Source organism: Triticum dicoccoides, chromosome 4B, assembly GCF_002162155.2.
Source record: "Triticum dicoccoides isolate Atlit2015 ecotype Zavitan chromosome 4B, WEW_v2.0, whole genome shotgun sequence".
Lineage (NCBI taxonomy): Eukaryota > Viridiplantae > Streptophyta > Magnoliopsida > Poales > Poaceae > Triticum > Triticum dicoccoides.
In genome coordinates, this window is record NC_041387.1 from 316,448,913 (window position 1) to 316,458,107 (window position 9,195).

Genomic DNA, 9,195 nt, shown 5'->3' on the forward strand with positions numbered 1-9,195 from the left:
TCCTGTTCATCCAGAGGCAACACCACCGCTCACTGTTCATCCAAACCCCCCCGCAACGCTCCCTGTTCATCCAATCGATCGTCTTCAGTTAGCAGCAGTAGCGAAGGAGCTCCATCGGGTTCAGTTCACAGCCATCGATCGATCGCTTGAGTTCAGTAACGCGTAGCCTGCAGTGCAATTTCTCGGGTTCAGTTAGAGCCCAACGGCTTGCTCAGGTTCAGTTAGAGCCAACGCCTCGCGCACACGCGCGTACCTGTACGAGAGAAACGCGCATCGCTCTCCCACCGTAACCGGCAACTCCCCGAAATTCCCCCCCCCCTCGCTTCTACCACGGTTTTTTCCGTCATGGACGGCCCAAAGAATGTCATGCAGCTGCGTCTCTGGCCCGCCCATGACGAAAAGCCCATTTTCTGTTATGATTTTTTGTCATAGAAGTAGGATCCCACCACATCTACGATGATACCGGGTTTTGTCACAATTATCGTCATAGAAGTGTCATATGTATGACAGAAAAAAATTTCGTTCGGCCCAAAATGTCACGGTTGTGTCTTTTTTTTTGTAGTGATGGTAATCTCGCATCTCCCCAATATTTGCTGATAGCTACTTCGGGCGAGGAGAAGTTGTTTTGCCATCCACGGTTGGCGCCCACGGTGTATGAATGGGGCAGACAGGTAGGGCAGTTGTGTCACATCTGAGGGAAGGTACACACCTGCCCCTATTTAAAATATTTGCCTACATCGATTTCAGACGAGGAGAGTTTGTTTTGCCGCCTACATGTATGAATGGGAAAATAGAGGGATAGAGAGAGGTCTTTCGGACAAGTTTGAATGAAATGTGTGTTTTCCGCCCATGTTTGGCACCCATCGTGTCTAAACGGGGAGACAGGCGGTTGTGTCACGTCTGATTGAAGTTACTAACCTACCCCTATCGACAACAGTGGAAATCAGGTTGATTAGGATGTGAAGTGTCATGGGTAGACAGTAATTTCCATCTCGTAAACACTGGTTTCCGACATCCGACAAATGATAATGGGTGTTTTGCAGCTTCATTCAAAATTTGGGAGAATTGGCATTCACGTTTACCCTAGGCCCTAGCAACTAAATTCTAATCCAATTTGTATTCGATTACGAATATCCATACATCATTCTATGTTTTGTTATTTATTTCTTCAAAACCATGACAAAATATTTATTGCACCTTATATATGAATATGATTTAGAAATGCGGTGATCTTAGAATTCAATAGGTTGGATACACTTTGAGTCAAACAGTTATTTCATCCAATAGAATCTGCTCACATGAAAAATAGTTCACCTTATGTCATCATACAAGTACTAAGGATTACCTTGCCTAAAAATTTCAGATCATTACAACTCAGGGACAACAAAGGGGTCTTACGACATGATCCATTTAGAGACATGACACAACATGCAAGTATACTAATCTAATGACAATTTCAATTGGTATCTAAAGAAGAACTGTGATTACCCTGGGCTTCAGATAGAAGAAGCAACAGGATCTCCTCCATCTTCAAATGCACCATTCTTACTTCCTCCAATTCTTGGCTTGCTTGCATAATGCGTGCAGCTAATTACATAATTTTCCAGCCTCACAAGATTACCTCATTCATGGCAGCCACACCATCTCTTTCTGCCTCTAGTAGAGCCTCAAGAACTGTAATATATGTGCTCAGACTACTCTCCAATGGTGTTGCATGTGAACTACTACCATTTGATAACATGGATGGCGCACTGCATCCACAAATATATTATGGGGTTGTACATTGTGTCCTACTATGAACGGCAACCTAAAAGGTTTCTGCTCGACATAACTAAGAGATAGTTATCGCATGATCCAGGAAGTAAGCTTACATGGTAAACAACATACGAATTATTGCCGAGCATGGCAATCTATATCTAAATGGTTCGAAGCAGCATCAGCGAAAAAAAATTAAAATGGTAAGATGAAAGGCAGTGTACCACCGCTATATTTAAGTTGCCCAAGCATATAAGTAGTGGAAATAATCAGAAAGCACCTAAATAGTGTGTCCTCATAGAAACTACGAAGACATTCTTGTGATGAAGTTCATAGGAACAGTTAAGGAGTCAAATGAATTAGGCATCATTTCTTTACGATAGTACAACATGCACTGCTGACGTATTGGCCAACTCAGGTATAGGCTAACAAGTAACAAACAAGCATTAGAATCAAGCAATACAGCAAAGCAGATAATGAACTATTTGAAAGTCTATAGGATTACAAGTTGAGGGCAAAAGCCAAGAAAGTATCCCACACGCATTACATTTCACATGTACTAAAACACACTGGTTTACCATATGTTGCTGTGAAGCCTCACCGCTGTTGCAATGTTCTTTGAAGATATCGTCAGCATCCCGTGGTCGCAAATCTAGTCATTGTAGTTTATTCTTCCCCCTCTGTTTAGGTAAAATTAATTTTAGTCACATGCACTGGTTTGAATTGATCATCAATGGTTAATATAAACTAATGAAAGAAGGGTGTGTGCTTACATGACAATATATGTGTTACACTCTATTTTTATGCTTGTTTGAGGTGCCAGCCCCAAAAGAACAAATATTTTTCTTGATGGGGTTGGCAGCACCATAATGAATAGAAGCATCAAATTATTCATGCAACTTGGGAAGATCAAGAATGCACAAAAAATTAATGAAAAAAGGCTCGGAGCACTGACGTAATAGCTAGCATCGGAAAATGTAGAGTAAATCGAATGAAAAGCAGCGGAACCACAAGCTAGTTTGCTGATGTGTAATTAGGCATAGAAAAGACATGCCCTGTTTGGATCCATGGGTTAGAGTTAGTTTGGTCTCAAATATCCCTTAAGTATCCAAACATGAGGGCTAGTTTGAGCTAGTTGCATCTAACCCCCCAAAAAAATATCCCACCCAAGAGGTGCTAATTGGAGCTAGTTCTCCTAGTGCATTTATTGTCGATCTAACTCTGTAACCAAACACCTCTTTGGCTAGAGTTAGTTCAGGGTTAGTCATGAGCAAGAAAATAACTCTAACCTCTAGCTAAGTTAGATTATCCAAACAGGGCCATAGAAGCAGTTTTATGTAACCAATAGGTGGCATCAGACCAACACCAATATCATAAATATAGCATGCAAGAAGTAAAATAGTAGGCAACGATATCTAGGAAGTACAGTAATACTTAGGACAAAACAAAAGCATTGTAACTATATGTGCACTAGTTTGTAATTTAGCACATGTAACCTGTTCACTGCCACACATATGGCCCTACAAGTGCAAGCAGAATAACGCGTCTCATGAAAAATTGAATGATGCCCAAAATTCAAAGGTGCGGTGCTTATGCTAAGAAAGTGAATGTAGGCGCCGGCCATTGGATAATAGTACTCGGCAGCATATGGGTATCACTGTCATACGTGAAAGCTAAGGATCGTCGATGGTGTTCATGTTGCGGTTGAGTTGGGACGGCTATCGCTATTGCTGAAGCAGCTCCGGTGCTTCGGTTGCGGCGCCTGTTGACATACAAGAAAGCTCATGTGTGGTAAGTGAACAGTTCCATGATAAAGAAGAGAAAAACTGAAGTAGTACAACTCGAAATAACCTGATGAGGCTGCAGCGTCAGTAAAGCAGGGCCGGTGGAGTTGAATATGGCATCCGTGGAGCGGGTCTGGTGCGGTGGACGAAGGCGTCGGCGAAGCACATTCAGCGCGGTGTACAGTGCTTTCAGTGAGGCAGATCTGTTGCGGCAAACGACGGCTTGTACGAAGGGCCAGCGATGTGGCGGATGAGGGAGTCGCTAAAGGGCCTACACTATGGTGGATGATGAGGGCACCCATGAAGCAGATCCGGTGCGGTGGACCATGATGGCGGTCAAGGAGATCTGGAGTGGTGGACAAGCCAGTCGCTAAAGCGGCTCCTGTGAAGTGGTGAGTTGGCAGTTGGGGGTTCCAAGATGCGGAAGGTAGATCCGGTGGGGTGTGAGGTCCACCGTTGCGGCAGAGGACTAGATTCGGCAGCTTGGCATGGTTGGGGGGAGGGAAGAGGTGGGGAGGGGAAGGGTAGGGGCTCTGGGAAGAATGTTGGGGGCAAAGAGGGGAAAACAATGGAGTTACCAAAGCAGCCCTTTTCCACTCATATTGCAGGGGTAAAAAGAGAATATTGCAGGGCTAAACTTTCGGGCACGAGATATTTCGATGTGAGCGGGCAGTTTGAAAGCTTTTGGCAGCTAAAATTAAGTGTTCTGTTCTTGTACGATCGACTATGATATCATGGCCGAGACTTATTTGTTGTGCACGCAAAAAGTGAAAGTTTCGAAAATCAATGTCTCCAACTCGAAACTTACATTGTCCATTCAATTCAAATATGGATCATTGAGCTAGTGGAAGCAAATACCATCCTATGTTCTAGTTCAAATGAAATTCCAAATGTGTTTATCCTAAATATGTTGACAAAAACAAAGATGTGTATGTGTATGAATAAAGTGGATGATTATAAGGTTTGAATATGACCGTTTGTGTATACCTCTAGGTATGATATATTAACTTGAAATCACAAACTCTCGGCTTAAAAAATGTACCCCCGTTTAAATGAATTACAAAAGCTAATAATGGAGTCAAATTACGAAATTCCAATCTTAGGTTTGTAATTCTGGTCCCTCAAAGTATATCATGCATGTTCCAAAGTATCATTATCTCATAGTCCAAACTGTGAAATAAATTGATCAACGATGAGTGCACACACTATTGACTATATATATCTCAATTACGCTTATGTCTCTCAAATATAGACACCTCACTCTTTATCTGAAGCCCCCCACCCCGTCCCCACTCCCCCCACAAGCCTTTCTCTCCCCCGGACACGAACAAAGGAGCACATTAACCCCCCTCTCTCTTCTAAGTCCAGACCCCAATATAGGTCTCAAACACTTTTTCTCTCGGGCATGCACACATCTCTTCCCCCACTCTCTAGGTCTCCCGACATCTCTCTTTCCAAAGCACACACACTATATAGGAGTGTATCTTTCCCATACACACAAAACATTGTCCCCAAATGTCTATCTCCCTAGTTATGTGGTTCTCGCACAATCTCCACCATCTCTCTATCTCTCTCGCTCTCACATTACTTGATACACACCTCACTCACCACCCCCACTACAAACAAGCACCCTTTGTCTCCTTGTGCACCACTCTCCTCTTTCTATCTCTCCCACATGTGGACCCGACCCAGCTCCTTCCATATATACATATATGTTGTGACTCTTTCCATAGCTCCCTAGCGTATCATCATTCTCAATATCACACGTTGTTCTCTACACCATCTATTCCAGATCTCTCATGAAGTATCTATCACACACACGATGACTCGCTTTCCTTGTGTCTCCATACATAGGCCACTTTCGAACAAGATCAACCTTGTCTCCCTATCTATACATCACTTCCACACACAAATGACCCCTCTCTCTCCCCCTCTCTTCCTCTCTCTCATTCGCGTGCTCTCTCTCTCTCTCTCTCTCTCTCGCTCTCACACCCCTCTCCCACACACACTCGATGTCTCTTCCAAATAGTCTGCTCCCCGCCCGCACCCATGCTATCCCGCTACTACACATGCCTTTCTCTCTCTTGGACACACATGTCACACCATTCCCCCTTCCATACTAGGCTTACATCATTAGTGGTCTCTCTTCTCCACATACACACACTCCCTCTCACACAAACGCATGTGCACAAACACACACAGACACGCGCAACACCCATCTATCTGGATCCTTCTTTTAAGACACACACCCTTGCATATTCTCCCCAACTCTAGGTGTGTGTGTGTCTATATATATATATCCCACTCTCCATCCAGCTCATATGCACACCAAAATTATCCGTCTATCTAACTCACACATCTCTCCCCATGTCTGCATGTGTATCTCACACCCTCACTCTCTGATTATGTCTATGTGTCTCCATGTTACACAACACAAAGCCCCATGCACATTCCTCTCTCTATCCTCCACACATAGAGACACACAAAGAATCTCTTATCATTACCTCAGTCTCTACATATCACACACACGTGCGCTATCTCTCTCTCGCACACACGCTCAACCAAGGTTTTCTCATGAATAACTTACCATCTATTCATCAAAAGTTGTGGTAGTACGACAAACACGAGACGTGAAAATAATAAATCTACACGTCCATGGACCACCTAGTATGACTACTAGGACTAGAGCGAGCCGAAACCGCACCACCGTCACCCCTTCCTTATCGACGATGGGAAAACCTTTCTTTTACACAGTCGGGAAGTCATCATGCTAAGGCCCCACATGCTCAGCCATTGAATAGAACGTAGATCCAGGTTTATGTAAACAAGTATCGACAATATGCTTGTATCTCCATACTTATATCTCTTCTTATAAAAAGAAACGAGTTGGTGATGATGGTATGCCTGTCATCTTGCAATATAGACCGCCCGATCTATATCTAACGGATAGAAAGCAAACTATGGCAATTTTTCAAAAAGATACCCGCACCTCTCTCCACATTTGCAAATAAGGCCTTCCCTCATTCATCCTTATCTCCCACAACCTCATTGTTGTGCAATTAAAAATAAGCCTCTGGAACAATCTGGCATGGTGGTTGCTCCTCGCGTCGTCCATCCCCATGCTTCCGCTCAGTCCGTCCACCAATCACCACCACAACCCACTCCTCCTCACCTTATATTTCCTCTTTCTCGATATATCATTAGTTTACACATGGGATTACTCCCGCATGGTTCAATCACAAACTGGTGCTTTATAAAAAATGCATCTTGATGTTCTATGCAATGCACGAGCATCTTGCTAGTACTCCTACAAAAGACTTAGTTCGTGATGATGGTGTGTCTGCCATCCATCATTTCCGACCATTAGATCTACATCTAACAACTGTGAGGTAAGTTGTTTCCTTTTTGCAACAACATCCCACTTCTCTACCCAATTTGCAGAAAACCCCTTAATATCTTAAAACCAACCACATCCCTCCCTCACCTCATGAAAACAGCCCAAGGAATATATTCTGATTGAAACATAATATATTTTTAGTGATATATGTATATCAAAATTAGAGTGTTTTCTATCAAGTTTGTGAATAAGTATTATTCTACTTATGATCCATTGCAATGCATGTGCATATTGCTAGTATTTCCAACCATGCACAAAACTTTGCTAGTATTGCTTTCCATCAAGATATTAGTCACTCATGGTCGATATTTAGTTTGAATTACGTACACATAGGCACTATGCAACCAGCCGTGCTTATTGGCTTCCAAAGCTTAACTTCCGCTCCTACTTATAGTATGTAGAGTACTTAAAAAAAGCCTACCACTTTCAACTAGCCCTAGGAAGAAACTACTGTACAAAAAATAGCAAAAACATACCCAAAATTTCTTAATCCGCGCCAAAAAACTACTACCTAGCGCCGATTAGGCTCGTCTAAACCCTTTTATGAGAGGGTTGGCTAACACATCTGTGTTGATGAGGCACCTTAAACCAACACCATTTGTTTGACAGTGAAGACACAAAGGACCCACAGCTGAGTTTCTATCCTCTTCTTCCTCCTCCAATCATATTATTTTTCCTGAACATTACTTCAAACAGTTCGTATGTGTGTTCATCAGTGGCGCTGGTAATGAGCAAGCTAGCCGCCGCTCCGCCGGACGGGCCGGACGCTGCGCTGGCCTCTGCACATGTTGGCTAGCTGTCCTGAGCATGGCTAACGCATGAGCAAGCCGCCGCGCTAGCCTTTCCTCGAGCCAGATGGATGGCCTTAGCGCGACACACGCGAGCAAACCACCGCACCGCCATGCCAACCTAGATAGAAAACCTTGCAGACAAGCAGCTGGATGCATCCAGCGGGGTGTGTGCTAGCTTGGTTGGCTAGCGGCTGCGAGCGCCACACGGAGCTGGCATCTGAGATGCCGCAAGATAGGCTCCGCGCCGCCTGCGCTTTTGACCTCGCCTTCTGCCGGCGGAGGTAGCTGTGTCCCATGGCCGAGGATGACTAGGTGGATGGGCCGGAGGTTGGAAGTCACTCGGGGATTTTTGTCCAGACTGACATGTAGGTCCCACAAGTCATAACGCCCTAACTTGCCGGTCAAATAGACGGCATTGACTTAAGGGGCGACATGGGTTGAAACGTGCCTATAACGGCACTTGGTAGTTTATTGCGACAAATTAAGAAAATTTTGGTATGTTCTTGCGAATTTTTGTAGAGTAGTGGTTTCTTGGTAGGGCTGGTTGGAAAGTGGTAGTTTCTTGGTAGTGGTTTCTTGTACGGAACAATGTACTAGCGATAAAAGGCGATTCTAGGTTGTGTTGTAATACTAGTGGTCACGGGAGTGTGTAGCTCGTTTTGTTGGTTCGATCCCGGCCAAACGCACGGCGACCATTTTTTATAATATTAACCTCACTATGAGCCAATGTTATACACTGGTAGTTTGACTTTTGAAGTCGAATAGACGTGTCACACCACAATCTGGGTGCACTCGATAGTCCAGCCACATGAACGGTTTTCCCTCCCATCATCTCGTGGCTCACATACTAGAGTATTACTAGTACTGTACTGCATAAAGTAGTAGTAGTCCTATATATCAATTCACATCGTGCAACATTTCTCGCCTGCGTGCTTGCCCTAGCCGCACCTCACTTGCTGCTTCCTCGTCAGCTACCATATTTAAACTAGCGCCTCCTAATTAAGCCCGAGGAGCAAGAAAAGCCTGGCGTGGCATTGGGAACTGTGCAATATGGCTCTGGACATAAAGTGCTACTACTTTGTAGCTTGTGGCATTGCACACATGAACTTCGCTCCATTATCAGCTCTAAACTCTATAAAATAATCCTATTGACGCGATTTTTTTTGAAATGGAGGTAAAAGCTTTACCCCATCTCATTCAGAAAGAAGGAAGGACCAACAAACAATGGTAGATGAATGAAAGCGAAAAGCCTAGTCTCGTAGTATCAAAGAACTCAAATGTTCTGCCCCCGCAGTAACTGTCACTGATAAATACACTGCTAGTGTGTGCATGAGAGGAGCGGCTGAGTAGGATAGCTACGCACTTGAATAGAGCACGAAGAGTACGCAGGTGTACTTTCCCTGCATTGATAGTACAACGATGGTTCTAGAGAACAATAGTACCCTCCATTTGCAACTGTACCTCCTTA